General features: G+C 44.7%; 1 long non-coding RNA gene across 1 annotated transcript in view; it reads right to left on the bottom strand.

Moving 5' to 3' along the window:
- Nucleotides 1-26544, bottom strand: part of LOC121287770 — a 273491-nt gene that overhangs the window by 27905 nt on the left and 219042 nt on the right. The window contains exon 3 of the long non-coding RNA XR_005945248.1: nucleotides 15604-15683. This is a non-coding gene — a long non-coding RNA (uncharacterized LOC121287770). The remainder of the gene's footprint in view (nucleotides 1-15603; nucleotides 15684-26544) is intronic.

Below are 26544 nucleotides of genomic sequence, written 5' to 3'. Positions count from 1 at the left end.
ATATCTTACAGATAATGTCCCAGACACCACCATTACCATCCCTGGATATGTCCTGCCCCTCCAGCAGGACAGTCCCAGCAGAGGTGGTGTCACAGTGGTATACAGTCAGGACAGAGTTGCCCTGGGAGTCCTCAATGTTGATTCTGGGCCCCATGAAGTCTCAGGGCATCAGGTCAAACATGGGCAAGGAAACCTCCTGCTGATTACCACATACCAACCTCCCTCAGCTGATGAATCAGTGATCATCCATGTTGAGATGCACTGATGGCAGCAAGGGCATTGAATGTTACCTGGGTGGGGGACTTCAATATCCACCACCAAGTGGCTCAGGAGCACCACTACTGACTCAGCTGGCCGAGTCCTAAATGACATAGCTGCTAGACTGGGTGTGTGGCAGGTGGTGATGGAAAAACATACTTATCCTCACCAACCTGCCTGCTGCAGATGCATCTCTCCATGACAGTATCGATAGGAGTGACCACCGCACAGTCATTGTGGAGACAAAGTCCTGCTTCATATTGAGGATACCCTCCATTGTGTTGTGTGGCACTACCACTGTGCTAAATGGGATAGATTTCGAACAGATCTAGGAACTCAAGACTGGGCATCCATGAGATGCTGTGGGTCATCAGCAACAGCAGAATTGTACTTGAACACAATCTGTAACCTCATGGCCTGACAAATCTCCGACTCTACCATTACCATCAAGCCAGGGGATCAACCCTGGTTCAACGAAGAATGCGGGAGCAGCACCAGGCATACCTAAAAATGAGGTGTCAACCTGATGAAGCTGTAAAACAGGACCACTTGTGTGCCAAGCAGCAAGTGATAGAGCTAAGCAATCCCACAACCAATGGGTCAGACCTAAGCTCTGCAGTCCTGCCACATCCAGTTGTTAATAGTGATGGACAATTAAACAACTCACTGGAGGAGGTGGCTTCACAAATATTCCCACCGTCAATGATTAGGCAACCCAGCATGTCAGTGCAAAAGATAAGTCTGAAGCATTCGCAACAATCTTCAGCCAGAAGTGCCAAATGGATGATCCACCTTGGCCTCCTCCTGAGGTCCACAGCATCACAGATGCCAGTCTTCAGCCAAATTGACTCATTCCACGTGATATCAAGAAACGGCTGAAGGCATTGGATACTGCAAAGGCTATGGGCCCTGACAACATTCTGGCAGTAGTACTGAATACTTGTGCTCCAGAATTTGCCGCGCCCCTAGCCAAGCTGTTCCAGTACAGCTACAACACTGGCATCTACCCAACAAGGTGGAAAGGTGTGTCCTGTACACAAAAAGCAGGACAAATCCAACTCGACCAGTTACCGCCCCATCAGTCTACTCTCCATCATCAGTAAAGAAATGGAAGTGGTCATCAACAGTGCTATCAAGCGACACTTGCTTAGCAATAACCTGCTCACTGATGCCCAGGTTGGGTTCTGCCAGGGTAACTCAGCTCCTGACCTTGTAACAGCCTTGGTTCAAACATGGACAAAAGAGCTGAACTCCTGAGGTGAGGTGAGAGTGGCTGCCCTTGACATCAAGGCAGCATTTGACAGAGTATGGCATCAAGGAGCCCTAGCAAAAGTGGAGTCAATGGGAATCAGGGGGAAAACTCTCTGCTGGTTGGAGTCATACCTAGCACAAAGGAAGATGGCTGTGGTTGTTGGAGGTCAGTCACCTCAGCTCCTGGACATTGCTGCAGGAGTTCCTCAGGGTGGTCTCCTAGGGCCAGCCATCTTCAGCTGCTTTATCAATGACCTTCCATCATAAGGTCAGAAGTGGGGATGTTCGCTGATGATTGCACAATGTTCAGCACCATTCATGACTCCTCAGATAATGAAGCAATCCATGTCCAAATGCAGCAAGACCTGGACAATATCCAGGCTTGGCCTGACAAGTGGCAAGTAACATTTGCGCCACACAAGTGTCAGGCAATGACCATCTCCAACAAGAGGGAATCCAACCATCACCCCTTGATGTTCAATGGCATTATCATCACTGAATTCCCCACTATCAACATCCTGGGGGTTACCATTGACCAGAAACTGAACCGGACTATCCATATAGATACTGTTGCTACAAGAACAGGTCAGAGGCTAGGAATCATGTGAGGAATAACTCTCCTCCTGACTCCCCAAAGCCTGTCCACCATCTACAAGGCACAAGTCAGGAGTGTGATGGAATACTCCCCACTTACCTGGATGAATGCAGCTCCTACAACACTGAAGAAGCTGGACACCGTCCAGGACAAAGCAGCCTGCTTGATTGGCACCACATCCACAAACATTCACTCCCTCCACACCGATGCACAGTAGCAGCAGTGTGTACCATCTACAAGATGGACTTCAGGAATTCACCAAGGCTCCTTAGAGAGCACCTTCCAAACCCTTGACCATTACCACCTAGAAGGACAAGGGCAGCCGATAGATGGGAACACTACCACCTGGAAGTTCCCCTCCAAGTCACTCACCATCCCAACTTGGAAATATATCGCCGTTCCTTCACTGTCGCTGGGTCAAAATCCTGGAACTCCCTTCCTAACAGCACTGTGAGTGTACCTACACCACATGGACTGCAGCAGTTCAGGAAGGCAGCTCACTACCACCTTCTCAAGGGCAACTAGGGATGGGTGATAAATGCTGGCCCAGCCAGCGAAGCCCAAATCCCGTGAATGAATAAAAAAAGTGTCTCCAAACCAACTGCTCAACTGCCAATGCATCCACGTATTATAATACATCCACCATGCTTAGACACATTATATGCCTGACCTTACATCTGACAGAAAGTCCTGGAAGTTGTGAGGAGCGGCAGGAAGCTAACAGAATTATCTACCTGCCCAATCTTTCTGCCCCACCCAGCCATGGGGACTACACAAGAAAATAAGCCCTTCCTTCAAAAGTATCTTTGGGTATGGTGTTGATAGTATGTTATAGTGTGTGCTATATTAAAGGGCACAGGCCTTCATGAAAGTATGTTTTGCAAACCTTTCTTTCCTAATGTTTGTGGAGGGCCAAGAAACTAAGAGGCACATCTTGTTTTATGACAATTGTATCATGTGTAATTTTCCAATCAGGTTTATCATATATATTCATTTTGTATTTAAAAAAATGTTTTCCAAATGCTTATTTGCGAAAATCCTAATCCTTTAAAAAGATCTCTTCCTCCCTCTACCTGCACCTGCAACCCGCCGCCACCTATTCTTAATTACATTCCATTTAATTCAGGCTGGTGTACAGTTCATGATTAGGCTTGGCCTAAATAGCCAAGTGGTTATGGTACTGGGCTTGTAACCTCAAGATCAAGAGTTCAAATCTCACCATGCCACATTATGAAACAATGTAATTTCATCTGAATAGATGGAAATGTGTTTGTACTCAAAAGAGTTACAGTTCATGATTACTGGCAGCCCTCTGCCATTAGTTACCAATCCTTTAATGTGAGTCTAGGCAGTGAGTGGCAGCCAGGTATTTGACTGAAGATTTGATCATGCCTTTACTTGGCATCCACACCAATATATCTTTCAGTATCACTGAAATAATAACCAGGATTGAGAGCTATAGCTGATCTTTCCTTTCCTATTTCCTTTTTGGCTGAGATAACTAACTCAGTGGAGATGAAGGATTAAATCTAGGAACATCCTGTTATATATGCGTCTCAATATCACAATGCATTTCTCCACTGAGTCATTAGGGAGATGTTTGTAAAGGTCTTTGTCTATGGTTTCTCTATTGTGATGAAACCATGAGAGAGCGAGAGGGATGTTACTCACTAAAATGTAATGCTGATTCCTGTTTCCAGTGCTCAATGACCTGGAGAGGTGCAGACCACTTATGATCTAAATGAATGGTGGAGGAGGCTCAAGGAGCTGAATGGTTTACTCCTGTTCCTAACATTCCCTTGTTTCTAAGCACTGCTCAGTCCTTGCATTTAGCCTGTTTTCTCTCCTTATCCTAAGACATTGTATTCTGACCTTCTGTGCATTCATTCCACCATTACTATTGCACTCCCCTACATAACACTGATCACACTTCAAAGCAGCAAAACAAAAAGGATGCAACTACGCCTCTGAAACATCTCAAGATGTTTCTCTACATCAAAAGTACTATATTGTTTTTGTTGTAAAGAGTTGGGGCAAATAGCACACAGGTGTATGTAAGAAGAAACTAAGCACACGAAGGAGAAAGAATTAGAAAAGCATGATGATATAGTGAGAGGAAGAGGGTTGGGAGGAGGCACATGTGGAATATAAATGCTGGCATAGAGCAGTTGGGCTGAGTGACCCATTTCTATGCATTAAATGCTATGTAAATCAAAGCAATTGGTTGTATGGGAATTATTTGAGACATTTGTGAGGGACATAATAAGGAACTTTATAAATGTTCTTTCTTCCTTTTTTTACTCTCCAGGGTAGTGTGTTCACAACAACTTCATTCCTAAATTCATTTGTTGTACTATATATATATATTCCATCTTTCAAAGTCACCTCAAGGCTTATCCCTCTGACCAAGCCATTGGTTACTTCTCCTAATACTGTTCCTCTTGCCTTTTGTAAATCCCGCTGGGATACTTTGCTATGATGTAAACACCAGAAAAGGTTCAAGTTATGTTTAATTTTCGCAATGACTTCTTCATGAAAAAGAACTTCAGAGGTTAGACCCCGGAGAAGATTGCTGCAGGCACAGCAACATTGTCAATGAAGGTGTATATTATGTTCCTTCTATCAGGTTGCTTATTTAGCAAACACAGTTGCATGCTTATCTAATGATAAGTGAGTTGGTAATCAAGATGATGTAGATGAAGTAACCATTGTAAGGTGAAGCGCATGCTGTTTATTCACATAAGTAATGGAGCACTAACACGTGTGCTTCTCAAACTAAAACCCATTCTAAAACTACTGTTTAACAATGTAGCCCACGCTACACAGCAATTGGATAACACAATCACATGGTCAATCTGCTTCAATTCTCTTAAAGGTGTATTGCGCCTCAGTTTACCATATCCCTCCCTCTTTATTCGAATGTACAATTTACAATCTTTACAATATATCAACTATTTACATAAATAGACTATTTACAAATTCAGTCTCTCTGGAAGCTTCTTCAGACATGTTGAACATCGTAGTTCTTTGACTTCAGATGGTTTATAGGAGGGCTCCTGCTCAGGAGTCATCTGTCCACTAGGCTCTCCAGTAGGAACCTTTAAGTTTGTTTCTTTGACTCACTCAGGCTCAATGGATCCTACAGGTATTTCCAAACCAAGGGGAGTTTCTTTCACATGTGGTATAGACCCAAACGGGATACTTGGTGCATCCTTTCTTGCAGATCTGTTTCCATTTACCTGAGGAAATCTGCCTGACCTTTGACAGATATGTGATAGGAAAGAGGTCCTGCCACTGCACTAATTTCACCTGATGACCATTTGGGCCCATCTCCAAAGTTCTTTACCAAAACTGTGTCTCCAATAGTGAAGTTTCTTTCACAACTGTGGTAATAATATCCATTTTTCTGGGTCTCCTGACTTCTTTCTACCCTACCCCCTAAATTCGGCCTTATGAGACTCAAATGTGTCCAGGGACGTCACTTCATCAATAACCCTGTGGGGACAATACTGGTGGTCATGTGTGGCATAATACTCTAGTCAATAGGAAGCTTGATAATCTAGTTGCAATAGAGCCTCCATCCATCATGAATCTAGGGGTTGCCTCAGGATCCATGTGGATTTTAGCTTGCAGCCCCTGAATCTTTCCAAGCTCCTCCCTGAAAACGGAGGCATATTTCTGTAATAATTCTTGCAGATCTTTAATTTTCAGTTGAAAAGTCTCCACTCCAACTTTATTTCCTTAAGCCAGTTCCGACCAAGTAGACTCGGACCCTCCCCTACCACAATGAGGGGTAAATTAACAGACTGATTTCCATACTGTACTGGAACATTGCATATAACTCTTACTCGTATGTCTTCACAGGTATACGTCTTTAATTTAGCATCTGAATTTTCCAGATTTAATGGGTAGTCTCCTCTATTCAGATATTTGAACGTATGTTCCCCTATGACTGTTGTGGATACCCCTGTATCCACCTCCATTCGGATGGATTTCTCGTTGACTTTCATTGACATGTAGATGGGCACTATTTTACCCATTTTAAGTTGTATAGTAAGTAAATATCCGACTCTGTTTCTTCTGGTTCCTCTGTTATGTTGATTTCACGATTTCTACCTTTTTGCTTAAAGTTTTGTCTTAATCTATCTTTACAATATTGCATAATGTATCCATTATGATGGCAGAAGAAACATTCAATTCTTTTAAATTGTCATTCATTTGCAGCCTGCCTGGTTCCATTTCTGTCATTGTAAATTTTCTCTGTTAAACTATTGCTTTTTGCTGGTCTGTTAGTGATGGTTGTTTCCCGCCTTTCCGTAGAGCCCTACGTTTTTGCGCCACTTCTAACCAGTGCTTCCCACCTGACGTGAAGGACGGCGCCATTTTGTGCTCCCTTGATTGCTTCTGAATTCCTGACTGTGCTTTCCATTGCGAGTGCCAACACCAGCACCTTGCTGAAGTCTAATTTCATTTCTAAGAACAACTGTTTTTGAATGGCACCTTCATTAACCCCACAAACTAATTGATCTCACCGTGCTCTGTCAATTGTCTTAAGGCTGCTACATAGCAAGTAACTCAAGTCTCTCCAGGTGCGCAACACCTCAAATTAAATTTAAAATGCTGCATTGTTACCTAGGCTTTCAGCTGAAAGTGGCTTTTCACAAGAATTACCAACTCATCAAAGCTCTTGGAATCCGGGGCATTGGGGTGCCGTTAGACTACAAATTAGCCAAATGTTTTACTGCCACATGTCGATAAGAGGATCGTTCGTCTATTCTCCTCCCCAATATGTTGCTGGCCAAAAAGAAGAATGCAAGACGCTCAATGTACTGTGACCAGTCATCGGTGGTCTGATCAAATGTTTTGATATGGCTAAACTCTGGCATACTGGAGGGAGATAACTCTGATGTCCATGATGAAGGCTGCACCTACAATCACCTGCAAGGTATGGCTGATTTGCTTCTGTTTAATTCCTGCGGCTTTCCTTGGTGTCGTCTACTGGTTGTGTTTTGCCTCGTCGCCAGTTGTTAAGTTCCTTCTATTGGGTCACTTGTTTAGTGAACACAGTTGCATGCTTATCTACTGATAAGTGAGTTGGTAATCAAGATGATGTAGACAAAGAGACCATTGTAAAATGAAGCACATGCTGTTTATTCACATAAGTAACGGAGCACTAACACATGAGGGTTTCTCAAACCAAAACCCATTCTAAAACTACTGATTAACAATATAGCCCAAGCTACACAGCAGTTGGGTAATACAATCACATGGTCAATCTGCTTACATTCTCTTAAAGGTGTATTTCACCTCAGATTACCACAGTGTAAGTCATTGCCCACCGTTTGGGATGCCGCTGTCTCATTTTTGCCAGGCAGAAGAGTTGAAACTCAAACTGTTGCTTCATGATCATTAGGGTGTCCCTTTACAAAAACAGAATTACCTGGAAAAGCTCAGCAGGTCTGGCAGCATCGGCGGAGAAGAAAAGAGTTGACATTTCGAGTCCTCATGACCCTTCGACAGAACTAGGCGAATCCAGGAAGGAGTGAAATATAAGCTGGTTTAAGGTGGTGGGGGGTGGGGTTGGGTGGGGGGAGAGAAGTGGAGGGGGGTGGTGTGGTTGTAGGCAAAAGCAGTGATAGAAGCAGATCATCAAAAGATGTCACAGACAGCAGAACAAAAGAACACAAAGGTGTCGAAGTTGGTGATATTATCTAAACGAATGTGCTAATTAAGAATGGATGGTAGGGCACTCAAGGTATAGCTCTAGTGGGGGTGGGGGGAGCATAAAAGATTTAAAAATATTTTAAAATAATGGAAATAGGTGGGAAAAAGAAAAATCTATATAATTTATTGGAAAAAAACAAAAGGAAGGGGGAAGAAACAGAAAGGGGGTGGGGATGGAGGGGGGAGGTCAAGACCTAAAGTTGTTGAATTCAATATTCAGTCCGGAAGGCTGTAAAGTGCCTAGTTGGAAGATGAGGTGTTGTTCCTCCAGTTTGCGTTGGGCTTCACTGGAACAATGCAGCAAGCCAAGGACAGACATGTGGGCAAGAGAGCAGGGTGGGGTGTTGAAATGGCAAGCGACAGGGAGGTTTGGGTCATTCTTGCGGACAGACCGCAGGTGTTCTGCAAAGCGGTCGCCCAGTTCACGTTTGGTCTCTCCAATGTAGAGGAGACCGCATTGGGAGCAACGAATGCAGTAGACTAAGTTGGGGGAAATGCAAGTGAAATGTTGCTTCACTTGAAAGGAGTGTTTGGACCCTTGGATGGTGAGGAGAGTGGAAGTGAAGGGGCAGGTGTTACATCTTTTGCATGGGCATGGGGTGGTGCCATAGGTGGGGGTTGGGGAGTAGGGGGTGATGGAAGAGTGGACCAGGGTGTTCCGGAGGGAACGATCCCTATGGAATGCCGACAGTTGGGGTGAAGGGAAGATGTGTTTGGTAGTGGCATCATGCTGGAGTTGGCGGAAATGGCGGAGGATGATCCTCTGAATGCGGAGGCTGGTAGGGTGATAAGTGAGGACAAGGGGGACCCTTTCATGTTTCTGGGAGGGAGGAGAAGGCGTGAGGGCGGATGCGCGGGAGATGGGCTGGACACGGTTGAGGGCCCTGTCAACGACCGTGGGTGGAAAACCTCGGTTAAGGAAGAAGGAGGACATGTCAGAGGAACTGTTTTTGAAGGTAGCATCATCAGAACAGATGCGATGGAGGCGAAGGAACTGAGAGAATGGGATGGAGTCCTTACAGGAAGCGGGGTGTGAGGAGCTGTAGTCAAGGTAGCTGTGGGAGTCGGTAGGCTTGTAATGGATATTGGTGGACAGTCTATCACCAGAGATTGACACAGCGAGGTCAAGGAAGGGAAGGGAAGTGCCTACCATCCATTCTTAATTAGCACATTCGTTTAGATAATATCACCAACTTCGACACCTATGTGTTCTTTTGTTCTGCTGTCTGTGACATCTTTTGATGATCTGCTTCTATCACTGCTTTTGCCTACAACCACACCAACCCCCTCCACTTCTCTCCCCCACCCAACCCCACCCCCCCACCACCTTAAACCAGCTTATATTTCACTCCTTCCTGGGATTCGCCTAGTTCTGTCGAAGGGTCATGAAGACTCGAAATGTCAACTCTTTTCTTCTCCGCCAATGCTGCCAGACCTGCTGAGTTTTTCCAGGTAATTCTGTTTTTGTTTTGGATTTCCAGCATCTGCAGTTTTTTGTTTTTTGTTTTTATCAGGGTGTCCCTTTAGTTGGCCAAGTGTATTCACCTTGAACTCCACTGACCTGAAAAGATTCTCCTCCCACTTTGAGGGATCGCAGTTTCAGAGCAACAGCATCATATAGCATACCAAATGACAAGAGTGTGTGTTACATTCCAGTCTCGCTCTACCACCTTCTATCCTCCCCCTGTCACCCACCAACTTCCCCCCATCACCCTTGACCCCCCAATATAACCATCCTCTCCAATGTGAGCCCCTTGAACATCCCCTCATTAGTCTTTCACCTATAACCATCACTTCCCATGCCTTCTCTCCCTTGTGAACCTACACCTGTTACCATCCCCATGCCCACCCTGAACCTGCCCATTATCTGAGCCACCTGTTTTGCCCCAACCAACCACAGCACCCCCAAACCCAAGAAGCAAGGCCCTTTCCTTCATCCCACATCCCTGCACTCTCGCATTCCCTCACTGCCTCCCTCCCTGCCCTGGACAGTTTGTCTTCCTTCCCCGGACAGCCTCCCTCCCTTAGCCTGCCTCCTGTGTCCAGCTGCGCTCCACCTTTCCATCCTTCTCTGCTGGTCTTGCCCCATGTGTCCAGCTTTTGCACAGCTCCCGATCTCAGTCCAGAAGTTGACATTTGTTAGCGGTCCCCAACAAGGCCAAAGCAGCGGCTATTCACTTCAAAGCTGTGGAAGAAGTCAACCTTGGCAGGTGCATGCCACTTATATGCAGTCATAAGTGTGAATATTTTAAGTTCCCTGCCAGTGAAAAATTAATTTGGCGGGGAACTTAATTCTAGCAAGCTGTCCTTTTAATGAGCGTGCATGACTTACTATTGCAAAATTGGCTCAATGGCTGGAAACAAAGGGTAATTGTTGATAGATGTTTTTGTGACAGGAAGGCTGTTTCTAGTCGAGTTCTGCAGTGCTCAGTATGAGGCCCCCTGCTTTTCGTGGTATATGTTAATGGTTTGGTTGCAAGTGAAGGGGACTGACACAAAAACTGACTGTGTGGTTGATAGGGAGGAGGATAGCTGTAGACTGAAGGAAGGTATCAATGGACTGATCAGGTGGGCAGAAAAGTAGCAAATGGAATTTAACCCAGAGAAGAGCAAGCATTTGGGGAGGTCAAACAAGGCAAAGGATTATACAATTAATGGAAGAATACTGAGAGGTGTAGGGGAAGTGAGAGACCTTGGAGTGAATATCCACAGATCCCTAAAGGTAACAGGATAGATCGATACTGTGGATGCTGGAAATCTGAAACAAAAACAAAAAATGCTGGAAAGAACTCAGCAGGTTTAACAGCACTTGTGGGGAGAAAGACAGAGTTGATGTTTTGAGTCTGTATAACTCTTCTTCAGAGCTAAAGAGAAAGAGATCGATAAGGTAATTAAGAAGGCATTTGAAATCTTTTCCTTTATTAGCCTAAGTATAGAATATAAGAGCAGGAATATTATGCTGGAACTGTATGGGCCACAACTTGAGTACTGTGTGCAGCTCTGATCTCTCCATTACAGAAAGGATGCAATTGCACCAGAGAGGGTACAGAGGAGATTTACAAGGATGTTGCGAGGACTGGAAAAATGCAGCTATGAGGAACGATTGGATAGGCTGGGGCTGTTCTCCTTGGAACAGAAGAGGCTGAGGGGAGATTTGATTGAGATGTATAAAATTGTGAGGGGTCTGGATAGAGCGGGAGGGAAGGGCCTATTTACCTTAGTAGAGACGTCAATGACTAGGGAGCATAGATTTAATGTGATTGGTAAAAGGATTAGAGGGGAGATGAGTAAAATTTGTTTCACCCAGGGGGTGGTAGGGGTCTGGAACTCACTGCCTGAAAAGGTAGAAGAGGCAGAAACCCTCAATTCATTTAAAAGGTGTCTGGATATGCACCTCAAATGCTGTAACCGGCAGGGCTACAGACTAAATGCTGGAAAATGGGAGTAGGCTGGTTAGCTCGGTCTTTGACCAGGATAGACATGGTGGACCAAGTGGCTACTTTCTGTGCCATAAACGTTCTATGATTTTATGCAAAAGGGCTTCCTGACATTGTTCATCAGGAAGCTCGGCCTGCCTTTAAAGTTGCAAGAACATAATTGGAAAAGTTCATTCCGCTGCTGGGAAACTGATTTTTGGCCTCATGCCAAATTAAGATCACCCAACCACCAAGTGTTCTGCTGCTGGCGGGAGTGGAAGATTCCGCCCACTATTCCAACACACTCCTGCCTGGCTTCCCATCTTCCATCCTTCATAAACTTGAACTCACCCAAAACTCTGCTGCCCTGTACTAATTTGCACCAAGTCCCATTCATCCATCAACCCTGTGCTCACTGACCTACATCAATTCCTAATGTGGCAATACCTTTATTTTAAAATTCTCATCCTAATTTTCAAATACCTCCACGGACATGCCTCTCCCTATCTCTGTAATCTTCTCCAATTGTACAATCTGCCAAAATCTATGTTCTTCCGATCCTGTCTTCTTGCGCGTCCTCAGTTTTAATTCCTTCACCATTATCAGCCATGCCTTCAGCTGCCTAGGCACTAATTTCTGGAATTCCCTCCCTAAAGCTTTCTCCCTCTCCTCTCATTACAACACTCTTTAAAAACCTAATCAATGCTTTGGTCAACTGTGACTTGGTGTCAACTTTTGTTTGATATTGTTTCTGTGATGCACCTTGTTATGTTTTACATCTTCAAAGGTACTGTGTAAACGCAAGGGGTTGTTGAACGAATTTAGATGGGCTGAATAGTCTAACTATCCTGTAATAGAAACCAATCATCATGATGCCTAGACCTGCACCAATCCTTTGCCAGCCTCTTGCTAGTGTTAGATTGCCACTGAATTTTAAAAGAAAGTTTGGAACTCAGAATTTCAGCAGTAACATTGGCCAGCATCTTCCGGTCGGCGAGTTGGGCCGGGCCCCGCTTGCCGACATGTAAAATGACGCGGGGTGACATCGGGTGTGTGTCATTTAGATTGTCAGTTCGGCGGGCACACATCCGAGTCAGATGTGCGCCCGCCGACCTGTCAATGGCCTATTAAGGCCATTAAAAGACGAATTAACTCATTAATGGACCTGCCCGTCCAACCTTAAGGTTGGCGGGCAGGCCGGGAGCTCAGGCGGGCTTGTAAAAAAACATAAAACCTCATCCATGGGCAGGATGATGTTTCATGAGTGATTTAAAAAATGCGGAATATTTTACAATAAAAGTTATGGACATGTTCCAGCTCATTTGACAGTGTCACATGAGGGCACATGGCAGGGGAATTTTTTTCTAACCTTTATTGAACGTTTTAAATCGGTGCCTATCTCCCTGAGGGAGATCTGTATGTTCCTTCGCACACATGTGCGAAAGAGCGCACTCCTGGCTGAGGGAATCCCTCCACCCCACACACCCCCCCCCCCCAACCCCCTGCACAGGGAGCGCATAGCGCTTCCTGGTACACGTCATGCTGGGCGTGCCTTAATTGGTCCACCCACATAAAATGGCGGCGTGCCCCCAATCAGGGGCGCCGATCGGAAGCATGCTCACTCGTGCCCGTTCCCGCTCCCGCACCTCCTCCCCAATGGGGGGAAACTGTTGCCCATGAACTAAAAGGTTTTTCAGGTGATTATGCAGTCAGTGTTATCGGCTGCTTCATCCTGTACGATGCTACCATTCCAGAGCAAATGAAAATGTAAAGTGGCACACTGCAAGTGGCTATTGGCTATATTACTATTTTGCTGGAAGAACACAGATTTCAAAGGGTTAACATTCCCCTATTCTCAAAGATACAGCACAAGGCAATAGACTATTTTGACTCAGAAACAATGATCTCATCAAGCTCTTGACAGAGGTGGGGGGTGGGGGGAGGATGTCATGAGTCAGAGAGGCTGAGATGAAAGCTAGGTTTTGATTCAGTGAGAACTCTGCTGGATAAAATGATTGAAATTTTCACAAGATGTGGGAACTCAGGTTCTGACATGTTCAAATTGATTTTGTCTCAGCTTCTTTCCCGTTCTGCAGCCAACATGGACAGGAAAATAGGCAAAAATAGGGATGCCAAAAATAACAAGACATAAGGAAACAGTCTCTGTCCTTTAAAATTGATAAAGCGTAACTTTTGAACATAACTGTTAAGCACACGCACAATTTATCAAAACACAATATGGAAAAACATTAAACAAGTTGCCAGTCTACCAGTTATGCAAACTTGTGAATGCAAGCATTGTGAACATTTTCCTAAAGAATTTACATATGAAATTATGGCTGGATTTGAATAACCAATCTAACTAATCATCACAATGGCTTAAAGAGTCCCCACCACTGCACCAGGACCATGGAGAGAATTCATGCTCCCATTCCTCCCGCTCCAACCCCTGCATTTAACCCTCCCCCCAATCATGCATGATATTTTTTCCCCTTTCAAGATTTCACCAATCAATTCATCAAACAATCACGGAAAGGTCCTAATAAAATGATGACACTCATTGTTGGCAGCTGGTTACAAATATCGTCTGGTATATATGCAGCATGAGTCATTAATATTAAGAGCAGCAACGATACAATGCAGTATCAGTTTGTGGTGCACCCTATAAGTGATCCCTATTAAACAAACCAGAAAGTATAAATTTTACTTTAACAGCATCATGCAATATTGTTACTTTGACAGGAAAATAACGCATTGTTATTTGTAGCACCCTGAAGATGATAACATTGATTTCAGTGACTGCCTCAGTCCTCATTAACATGTTCTACACATTGCACCAGAAAGACATGGTGACAATAAATTTATATTTGGGGAAAGATTCAATACTTGCAACCCAGATAAATAGCACAAGATATTTTCCATTCTGTAGAAGAAGTAGAATACTTTCTGCTGCTTGGCTTCATGATATTATTCAATATAATTATTTCATACAAGGTGTGTAATTAGATTCTATTTTATCCGTAATCTCAGAGGGTAGAAAGATCAAATGACTCCTGAGCAACAAAATGGAATGATTGAACAACATAGGTCTTCACTGTCAGTGAGAAGCATCGGAGTCCTCAGGTGTTTCTGTGCAATACAACTTTTAAGAGGCCAGAGGACAACGACTGAATGGTTCACAATTGTATCTGTGTTTTCTTGATCAGCAAGCCTGATTGCTGCTTCTCACTACAATATATTTTCAATTTCTAACATGCAACACAACTTTATCACGATATTTTGATACCTCAAAAAACACATAGAAATACCAAGATATAGTGGGATAATGGGTAAGTAGACAAAAGGACAAAATTGAAGTCAATGGAAAAAAACTCCTGAGAATCATGTGCAGTGTAAAACAGGTTACTGAATCACTATGAACCCATTGTGCACTTCTGTCCTGGCATATGTACTATGAGCAGGAATAGGCCATTTGGCCCCTCGAGCCTGCTCAGCCATTTGATAACATTGCCTACATTATACCAGTGATTACAACTCAAAAGTACTTAATTGGCTGTAAAGTGATTTGGGACATTGTGCAAGGTACTATATAAATGCAGGATTTGTTTTTCATTTATTACACCTGCATGTATTGGCAGAGTGACTGTAACAATGGTGAAATTGAAGGCCTAATGCTGATTTTCAGAGGATAATCATAGAGCAAGCAACTGAAGTTAACAAAGTGGCTACAAAGAAAACACTACATTTAAAAAACAATTCAATTCTATAGTTAATCTCCCCCCAATGACCCCCTCCAACCCTCGTCTGACATCCCCCCCAACTCCCAACAACCTCCCCCAATGGCCCCTAACTTCCCCAAACCCACACTCAAACCTCCCCCTAACCTCACCCCAAAGGCCCCTTCAGCAACCTCTAACATCCTCCCAACCCCATCAACCTCCCCAACCCCCCTAACATCCCCCAACTCACGCTCAAACTTCCCCCATCTCCTAACGCCCATTCCAACCTCCCCCATAGCGCCCCCTAACCTCCACTCCAACCTCCCCTTCAGCACCCCCTAACCCCTACTCCAACCTCCCCCTAACCCACACTCAAATCTCCCCTCTAATCTCCCCTAATCCCCACCCCAACTTTCCTTCAGCAGGCACTCAAACTTCCCCTCTAACCTTCCCTGCAACCCCACTCCCCACGCACCCCCCCCAAACTCCCCCCACCCTCCTCCAACACCACTCTGCCAACCTCTCCCCACCTCCTCCAACACCCCTCCCACAACCTCCCCCCAAACCCCTCCAAACCACTCCCACCATGCCCGCACACACAACATCCAATTGGTTTTAAAATTGCAGATATTTGACTTACCATTTTTTAAGCAAGTAGTCTCTCCTGATAGTTACTGTGCTGCTGTTGACCTTTGGGCAGCTTTGTGGTTTTCTGGTGGGCTGTTAAAAAAAAACAGACCCATGAAGTCCGAATGTCAGAAGCACCAGTGCAGCAGCTCAGTGAATTTGACACTGATGCTGACAGACCAGCTTTAAAAAGATCAGAACTCTCCGATTCTGATGCTTTTAAGCTGACCTGCGGCTATGGCTGCTCAGTCTGGACAATGAGAAATTCCATTTATAACACCGAGCCTGGGCCCCCACCAACCCCAGGCCCTGGTGTTTGGCACTGTCTGTGCCCTGCCTTGCCCAGGTCCTGCACTGCACAACATGATTTGATTTTCCTTGTGTGTAGTATTCTGGTTAAACAGGGATGAGGAGGAAAGTGGTTACTTTGATTACATTGCATAGAATTTACAAGACAAAAACTGGCCATTCAATTCAATTATTCAATTTCGCTATTCATGCTCCAAATGGGTCTCTCCAACTCTGTAAGTTTTTTGGGGGTTGTTTAACCTCCAAATCTGAGTCTGCACTCACTCAATGTTAATTTGTTCTTTTGAGACTTGAACTATTCAGGCAATAGGAGACAACCTACTGACGTGACTCAGGAAATGTTTATTAAGCAACAAAAGTAATACTTAATACACAAGGCAGCAACTTTACTGGCTTAATGTAGTTTTTGCTTCCCAATTCAGCCTAGGACATGAGGTGACACATGATCATCTCTCTCTTTCTAGGTCAGTTCAGTGGTCTTCTGCCCCCAGCTGGAAAGCAGCCCCTTGTCTTCAATTTCAAATGCGGCACCTGTCAGTTCAAACTGGTGCTTTGAACTCTTTCCAAACCACAACCCATGTGAATGAATAGACATGTTCCTGAATTCTGATTGGCTCGGGCAGCATGTGAATAGCCCCTCATTTGTTTCTTAAGGGTCATGGTCAAACATTGATGCAATTTCCAGTTGACTCCTGATTGGTGCTCTAATGTCAGTTACTTGTGGGACCTCGTTAAAGCTTTTCCCATTTATCTCACTAAATTTTATGACTTTCTACTGAGATAACCGAGGTCTTAAGGTAGTTTAGGTGTCTACTTGTTTGAGATAAAGGAAGATATGATGTCAGTAATACTCAGTGATTGGGCTCATTGTCCTAAGTGCCTAATTGATATTGAGTGTTGTAGACTGGCACATTCCAAGGTCCAGGACGACGTGCTGAGGGACGCACTAAAGCTTGGGGCAGTCGCTGCAAAGGCGCAATGGGGAAAGGTCGCTGTCTAAGACCTTTCTGCCACAGTGCACCGAGGGACTGGGAACTGTTTAGAGCCCCTCGGATGTACAGCTCAAAATGAATGTCTGCCAATGATTGTAATATTCATTGTTTGTACTGATATACCTTGTGATTCATGTTGTAAAAGTTGAACCTGATTGTATTTTTGTAATGGTGATTTTGAAATGGTTCGAAATGTTTTTGAAGATTTATGAATAAAGTATATTTTTGCAAAAAAAAGCCTAATCGATATTTAGGTATCAATATTGTGTTTCCTGTATAATTCTAATTAAGACAGACACTTATCACTATGTTTTGGTTATGGGAAAAGCTTCGCTGTTATATGTTTTTTGTAATATCTGCCTGTGCTTGGTACAAGTTAATTAAAAATAGTAAAAGAGTAGAGTGGTGCATAGCCTTACAGAAATTACAAAGTTACTGATATTATATAAAGTCTAGATAAAGTGCAGAGATGATTGGTGTGTTTAGGTTGAGGTGACAAAATATACCATGACACATTCAACTACTAAAATAATAGTCAAGAGAACTACATAGTTACAAAAACTGATTACAGAACTTAATTCTAAGCCAGAGATGGTTACATATTGTAAAGGAAAGTGACTGCTTCTCTTTTAAAGCATTACCAGTTTAAACTACACTAATTTAGGACATAAATCTGAATGTTTAACACTTCATTGCTGCTTTCTTTACACAATAGGCCTTTCTAACTTCCTCTAAGTCGTAGGTATGCAATAAATTATTATACTGGGTTAATTGAATAATATACTTCACTTACTTGATCATTACACATAACTAAACTACAAAATAACTGTAAATAATTATCAAACCTAAACTTTTCCATAATCCTACTTGATTGAACCTGAGCTATAAAAGATGAATCACGACCTGGGAAAATTTTGAAGATTTAAATAAGTACTTCCACCATCACTAATTAAATAGGGCGCTCAGCTCACCAACAAATATTTGACTTGGATTAGCATAGAAATCTTTGGTCATTGAAAATTATATTTAGAAATGTAACCAGATATTAGCCACAAAACAATACCATTAATTAATAATTGAATATTATAGCTAGTTTCAATCCACCCTAATAAATTAGATTTAATTATTTTTTTTATTCATTCACTGGCTAGGCCAGCATTTATTACCCATCCCAAATTACCCTTGTTCAAAGGGTGCTTGAGAGTCAACCACATTGCTATGGGTCTGGAGTCATATGGAGGCACCACCAGCAGATTTCCTTCTCTAAAGAACATTAATGAACCAGATGGGTCTTTACAACAATAGACTTTTAATTCCAGATTTTTATTGAATTCAAATTCCACCATGGCAGGATTCAAACCTGGGTCTCCAGATTACTAGTCCAGCAACAATACCACTATGCCATTGCCTCCCCATTGCTCTGTTGATAAGAGCTAACAGTTACACTATGGGCAGAATTTTCAGTTTGGCGGGCAGGCATGGTTGGCAGGCCTGGGATCAGCCGGGTGAGTGCCAATTAAGGCCTGCCTAGCGTGAAACATGGCTCCCCACTGGTCGGGAAGGGCCAAGTAGAGCGGTGGCCTGTCGGCTGCCAGGTCCAATGGCGACCGGGCGGCTGGCTTTAAAACAGCACAGGCAGCCTATTGGAGGCAGTCATGGAAGAACATCTCTTCTGTTTCTTGTTACTTGACGTGATGGAGTTGAGTGCGGCTGGGAGTAGCTACTTTTAGGTAAATCTGCATCAGAGCAGTGGAACTCATTAAAAAGGGAAATAGGGAGAGTACAGGGCCAACATATTCCAGTGAAGGCAAAGGGTGGGACCAACAAATCTAGGGAACCCTGGATGTTGAGGGGTATACAGGACTGGATAAAGAGAAAAAGGGAGGCTTATGGCAGATACCAAGGGCTCAAAACAGTGGAAGCCCCAGAGGAGTATAGAATGTGTAGGGGGGAACGTAAAAAGGAAATTAGGAGAGCAAAAACTGGGCATGAAAAAACAATGGCAGATAAAATAAAAGAAAACCCAAAATTATTTTACAAGTACATTAAGAGTAAGAGGATAACTAGGGAAAGAGTAGGGCTCATTAAGGACCATAGTGGTACTTTGTGTGTGGAGCCAGAAGACATAGTTAGGGTTCTAAATAAATACTTTGTGTCAGTGTTCACAAGTGACAGGGACAACGTGGGTACGGAAATCAGGCAGAAGGACTGATATAATTGAAGAAATTAGCATAGAAAGGGAAGAGGTTCTAAGTGGTCTGGCAGGCTTAAAAGTAGATAAATCTCCAGGCCCGGATGAAATGTATCCCAGGCTGTTGAGTGAGGCAAGGGAGGAGATAGTAGGGGCGCTGGCAATGATTTTCAATACTTCTCTGGCCACAGCCAATGTGGTACCATTATTCAAGAAGGAAGAAAGGGATAAACCAGGGAACTACAGGCCAGTCAGTCTAACCTCAGTGGCGGGGAAACTTTTGGAAGCAATTCTGAGAGACAGAATTAATTTACACTTGGAGAGGCAGGAATTAATCAAGGACAGTCAGCATGGTTTTGTTAAGGGGACGTCATGTCTGACCAGTTTGATTGAATTTTTCAAAGAGGTGATCAGGTGTGTGGATGAGGACAATGCATTTGACATAGTCTACTTGGACTTCAGCAAGGCTTTTGATAAGGTCCCACATGGACGACTGTTAACGAAGGTAAGAGCCCAGGGGATCCAAGGCAATTTGGCAAATTGGATCCCAGAATTGGCAGGAAGCAGAGGGTGATGGTCGAGGGGTGTTTTTGTGACTGGATGTCTGTGTCCAGTGGGGTTCCACAGAGATTAATGTTGGGTCCCTTGCTGTTTGTGGTATATATAAACGATTTAGACTTGAAGGTAGGAGGGTTGAACAGTAAGTTTGCAGATGACACGAAAATTGGTGGGGTGGTAAATAGTGAGGAGGATAGCCTTAGTTTACAGAAGGATATAGACGGGCTGGTCAGATGGGCTGATCAGTGGCAAATGGAACTGAATCCGGATAAATGTGAGGTGATGCACTTGGGCAGGACAAACAAGGCACGGGAATACACAATGAATGGTAGGACCCTGGGAAGTACCAAGGATCAGAGGGACTTTGGCGTGCATGTCCACTGGTCCCTTAAGGTAGCGGAACAAGTAGATAAGGTGGTTAAGCAGGCATATGGGATACTTGCCTTTATTAGCTGAGGCATAGAATATAAGAGCAGGGAGGTATGCTGGAACTGTATAAAACAGTGGTTAGGCCATAGCTAGAGTATTGTGTGCAGTTCTGGAATCTGCATTAAAGGAAGGATGTGATTGCACTACAGAGAGTGCAGAGAAGGTTTATCAGGATGTTGCCTGGGCTTGAGAATTTTAGTTATGAGGAAAGATTTATGAGGAGAGATTGGATAGACTGGGGTTATTTTCCCTGGAGCAGAGGAGATTGAGGGGGGACATGATTGAGGTGTATAAAATTATGAGGGGCATAGCTAGGGTAGACAGGAAGAAACATTTCTCCTTGGTGGAGGGATCAATAACCAGGGGGCATAGATTTAAGGTAAGGGGCAGAAGGTTTAGAGGGGATATGAGGAAGAATTTTTTCACCTGGAGGGTGGTGGGAATCTGGAACTCACTGCCTGAAAGGGTGGTAGAGGCAGATACCCTCAAAACATTTAAGAAGTATTTGGATGTACACTTTCAATGCGTCGGCATACAAGGCTATGGACCTAGTGCTGGAAATGGGATTAGAATAGTTAGGTACTTGTTTGACCGACGCAGACTCGATGGGCCGAAGGGCCTTTTTCTGTGCTGTTGACCTCTCTGACTCTCTGGCTGGAGACGCCAGGCAGGAGAGCAGGTTGGGCAAGCACTTGGCCCCCCCATTTTTTGGGTGAGTGCCTCACGGTCCTCCTGGGGTAAGTGGCTGGAGGAGATGGCTGCCAGGAGATGGGAGGAGGAGGCCACTGCACCTCACAGAGAGGTCATCGGAGGAGGTTGCAGTGCAGATTAGCAACCATGATGTGGTGCAGCGCACATGGGTCTAGTGCCGGAAGAGGTTCAATGATGTGCTGCACTCAGGAAGGGTGAGCACCATGTTGGCATGGGTCAGTGTGCAGAAGTGTTGAGGTGTGCCCGTGGAGCTCAGGGGTATTAGAGTCTGAGTGTCAATCATTAATGACGCCAGAGCTGGCCAAGGGGGTGGGCCCTGACTGCTTGGACTGAGTGCATTGCGGCTCGAGGGCTTTGATATAATGCTTACAAAGGGAAACAATTGCCTGACTTTGACTCTAGAATTGTAGCATCATTTGAACAAGACATAGAACTTTTACCTGCCAGCAGAGTTGCCAAATGTTCTTTGTGTAGTAGGTGTTAGCTATAGCTCATTCTCAACTATGAGTTAGAAAAGAGTGAGTTCAAATCCCATTCTAGGAAGTGGAGCTTAGAATCTAGGCTGACATTCCAGTGCAGTACTGAAGGAGTGTTGCACTGTTGGAGGTGCTATCTGGCAGATGAGATGCTGTAGATTCCATGGCATTATTTTGAAAAACAGCAGGAGAGTTCTTCTTTGTGTCCTGATCAATGTTTATCCTCAACAACCATCACTGAAAAACTGATTATTTGGTCATTACCACATTGCTGTGTCTGTGGGAATTTTGCTGTGTGCAAATTCTGGCTGCTGCATTTCCTACATTACAGAAGTGATTATGCTTCAAAGGTACCTGGTTGACTGGAAAGCACCTTGGGAGGTCTTAAGGAAGTGAAAGGCGCTGTATAAATGCAAGTTCTTTCTTTACCCTTATATCATTCTACATTATGAGTGCATTCCAATGCAAGCTCTATTGGCACTCTTGGTTCCATGTATGTCTTTCAGCATTTGTGTGGCACAGTGCAAGCTATTTGTGTGTTCAAGATAAAGCGCACACAAGCTTTCCAAGAACAAGAGACTGTAAGAAAGAAGAGCTTGCATTTGTGATGATCACATCTTCAGATGTCCCAAACTTCTTCATGGCCAATGAATTACTTTTGAGATATAATCACTGGGTGACATCTGCAAACCCAGCAGCCAATTTGAAGTGCACAAGGGGAGAATCTCAGCCTTCTGGCAGACTTAGGACCAATGGAGTTTGGCTATTTTGGGGCGTGGGTGTATTCCAGGGCATCCTTTTCACAGCTGTTCCAAAAGTGCTAAAGAATTTTTAGCTCTTTGAGAGACTCACACCGTAACCCACCTGGATCTTCAGATGGGCCCATGTACTCCTGTCAATCACAATTTGGTATGCCTATTTTCATTCAGTTGTAGCACCCAGGCTGGGATGAAGGAAACATTCTGAGAGTTTCTCCTTCTGGCTATGTTCGCTTCTATGCTGCTTATTTTTTGTTAGGGTTGTTTGGAATCTCTGACCCCAAAAATGCCTGGTAGAAATGGAGATGCACCCAAGTCCTGGCCTAATTAACAGCTTTCTGCTACCCTCCCATGAGATTAATGGTGTGAGTGTTCTACAATTTCCATGAATTTTTTGCTCTAGGTGTTTCTTGAGCTGCTGAACTGTGCCTATGAGAATCAACAGTGTGGGATGTGGATTTCGATATTGTATTTTAAAGTTTGTTTACTTACTTTTGGAGACCTGTGGTGGAGGACGGAGAGAAATTCCATGGGAAATTAGAGAGTTCAGTATGATTAGGATAGCAAAGGTCCTACATGGGACAACCCAGTTTGTGTATCCAATGAGTAACTGAGCCACACAGATCATGGAAAACCAAGGCTCAGTTGCTGAGTTAGCTGATCAGAGCATGAATGGTGGTGGTGGGTACTGTGAATAACCCCAGAGCTTCTAGGTTAGCGAATAGAAAGTCAACGAAATTCTTTCGCCTCTGATAACTGCAGTGATCTTTAATAGAACCTTATGCGTCAACATGAAGACAATATCAAGCTTGACTGTAATATCCCTCCATCGTTAAAGAGTCAGCAGACATCATTCAGGCACAGATTGATAATGGGCATTTGGACAAGAATAAGGAGGGCCTCTGTGGATCTGTACCCCAACGTAAAAAGCTGCAAGAATTTATTTTTTAAAGTGCAATTGTGCGCGGGATTTCCTTGTTCTGTTTTCACTTTTACCAACTATTCCTCTGCTGCTGAGTGTGTTGCTCTTTACAGTGGCCACTTTGATGATATCTGCAGAATTCTATTGTTAAAAGATTATAGTTTGTTTGTTGAATTTTATTACCTTGTCAGCACAGAGTGAGTGGTATTTATTTGAAGAAAAAACAAAAGGCAATGGACCACATACAGTTAGAAGCCTGTGACAGGGGTCTTCAACCAGTTGTAAGAAAACAGGAGTAAATACAGGTGACATTTGTGCTGTTTTAAACATACAATATGACATGATCAGATAATAGGGGTCACTCTCCAACCTGCAGTCCCAGCTGGGAGGCTCATTTGCCACAAGGGTTGTCAACCCTGATTTGGACTTATTTCTGGAGGTTTCAGGCAGAATTTTCCATGACAGCTGGCATCAGCGTGAGCAGACAACATGGCAAGAAGGCCAAAAATCAGTTTCTTGACATTGTGAAACCAGTTTGGAATTGCCTGATCTGCCTGTCAATGGCGGGCCACATTTCCCGCCGTCGGGAACCTTCTTGTAATACATCTGCATATTATTATAAGGGAGTGCACAACAACGTGTTTCATAACAGCATATATAAGGTGTGCACTTGGCAGGCTGCACTTTGAGGGGAACTCGGAGGTGAGTGCATAGTAACTTTGTACAGCGCTCGTGAGGGTTGCCTGTTGGTCTTCAAGGTTGAGGCGCATTGTGGGTGGGTCAAGGGCTGCCCTGCAGTTGAGGTGAGTTAGGTGGGGCAAGGGCACCTTCCGATTGAGGGGGCAAGGGCTGCACAGCGGTTGATGGTGATTGATGGTTGATGCACAAGCATGTGCGGATTGGGAAGGGAGGGAAGGGGCCTTGCATTAGGTAAACCTTGTATGGAATCACTGTTCTTCCGCCGCTGAGACAGTTCAGATGCAGCCACATTGACATGCTTGGAGTTGGGCCTCTAGCTTATCAACTCAAGCAATGCAGAGGCATACAAGTGCCACCAAATGCTCCAGAGCTTTTCAAGCCTTGGGCACAGACTGCAAACTAATGGACTGCAGAACAATTGGAGTGCTGGGAAAGTTGTACTGTCTCCTTGTGAAAGCTGCCCATGGAGCAGTCACTGGTGGAGATGCTCACAGCCCTTTGCAATGTCAGCATCCTGGTTTGGACCAGTCCCCCCCATGGTTCAAGCTAACAATGCAACATTGCTGTGCAGGTTAGGAGAATGGTTGCGCCTGAACTGAGAGCACAGCATGCAGTCCAGTAGGCAGAGCTGTTGCCATTTGGTCTGGTGGAGTGGGCGGAGGAAGGTGGGGTTTCGGGCAACCATGTAGCATTAAACACTGGTCATCCAAGTGGTGGCCAGCACTCTCCGGGGTGCGTTAAGGAGCCTTCAGACTTAACCAGCGAGGCTCTTAGAACATCCAAGCTAACCCACGTGTCTCTCTTTTTCATCCTGCAGGAAGAGTACATCAGGAACATGGAGCCTGGTGAACTAGCTGTATGCCTCAAGGTGTACAGAGAATGGAGACAATGGAGAATAGGGCAACGGAGGTGCCTAGCTATGCACAGGGAGAAGCAGCACCCTCAGGAAGAAGGGGCACCTGGGACTCCTGCACACGCCACTGAAGAGCCACAGCAAGCTGTTGCTGCTTAGCGCCTAGCTAGATCCAGAGTCTATAGACAGGCCTTTCATTCTGCAGATGACCAAGAACCAGTATTGCCACAGACTGCGCATGCCTAGGGAACTGGTCAGTCACATCTGCCAGCTGCTGCAGGATTCGGTGCCAAGGGGACATGTAGAGCATGCACTGCCCATGGCTGTGAAAGTGACCACAGTGCTCAATTTTTGTGCCAGTGGCTCATTTCAGGACTCCACAAGTGACCTCTGTGGGATATCACAAGCCTCCACCCACAAATGCATCCATGAGGTCATGGATGCCATCTTTGCAAGCTCACAACTTTGTGCATTTTGCTTGGAGCTAGCTGAGGAGGAGATGGAGGAGCTGGAGGTCTCCTGCGATGAGGAGGACATCAACAGGGATGAGGGTGAGGAGGTCCTCAAAGGCGACGATGATGGCAATGTGGTCATCCCACTGGCCAGACGAGGCAGGCATGCTCGGGAGGCCCTCATAGCTGCTAGATTTGTGAAGGATGACGACGACATCCAGTGAGGAGACACCATAGCTCCACACATTGTACCTGTGAACGTTTTACTCCAGTCTGGATGATGGCAGCGCACACACCCTCTGTGATAATGCTCCTGTCATGGAGACGCAGCAGAGGCCCTAACAGTCGCTCGATTTCAGGAGGATGATGACGACATGCAGGGAGGACACTCCATTGACCTTCACGTAGCCTCTATGAATGTCTGACTTCTATCTGGCTGAGGGGCAGCTTGCTTGTGCTCTGTGATCAGGGTCATACAGAGTCGCAGCTATGAACTTTTAAATGCACCTGATCCTTTGTCAGCTTTTGGCACCTGACCCCCTTCAGGAGCAAAGTGTCATTGAACAGACGCTAACAACATGGGAGCCAGGCCCACCTCAAAGATGCTAAGGCAACACAGAGAGAATGACGGAACTCTGTGAAACCTACCAACAACATTCTGGCAGCAATGACAAGCACCATCAAGGTGCAGGCAATTGCGAGAGGAATTGAATACAAAAGTAGGGAGGTTGTGCCTCAGTTGTACAGGGCACTAGTGAGACCGCATTTGGAGTACTGTGTCCAGTATTGGTCACTTTATTTAAAGAAGGATGTAAATGCGTTGGAAGCAGTTCAGAGAAGGTTTACCAGACTAATGCCTGGAATGGGTGGGTTGTCTTATGAGGGAAGGTTGGACAGACTAGGCTTGTGTCCACTGGAGTTTAGAACAGTGAGAGGCAAATTGATTGAAACATATAAGATCCTGAGGGGTCTTGACAGGGTGGATGTGAAGAGGATGTTTCCTCTTGTGGTAAAATCTTGAACTAAGAGTCACTGTTTAAAAATAAGGAGTTGCCCATTTAAAACAGAGACGAGGCAAAATGTTTTCATTCAGAAGATTGAGTCTTTGGAACTCTCTTCCTGAAAAGGTGGTGGAAGCAGAGTCTTTGAATATTTTTAAGACAGAGGTGGATAAATCCTTGATAACAAGGGGGTGGTAGGTTATCGGGGGTAGGTGGGATGCAGATTTCAGTTACTGTCAGATCAGCCATGACCTTATTAAATGGTGGAGCAGGCTTGAGGGGCTGTATGGCCTACTCCTGCTCCTTGTTCATATGTTCATATGTGCCCAGGAAGTGTGAGACTGGACCATCACTTTGGTCTGAAGGCTGAAGCACAAGGAAGAGGCCCTGGAATGAGACACCTGCCTTTATCTTGTGTAGGAACCAAGGCTACACATCTGAATGACATGAACACTGCTCATCGGAACAAGGGGCCATAGGCAGGGACATATTCTTGGGAATTTATTTACAATAGTGAACATTATGTATAAACAATTAACACCTGTGCCAAGACTGTGAAACTACATCTTCTTAACCTTCCTAGCCCTGCTGCTACGTCTTGGT

Source organism: Carcharodon carcharias, chromosome 15, assembly GCF_017639515.1.
Source record: "Carcharodon carcharias isolate sCarCar2 chromosome 15, sCarCar2.pri, whole genome shotgun sequence".
Taxonomy (NCBI): Eukaryota; Metazoa; Chordata; class Chondrichthyes; order Lamniformes; family Lamnidae; genus Carcharodon; species Carcharodon carcharias.
This window is presented reverse-complemented; position numbering and strand designations above follow the sequence as displayed.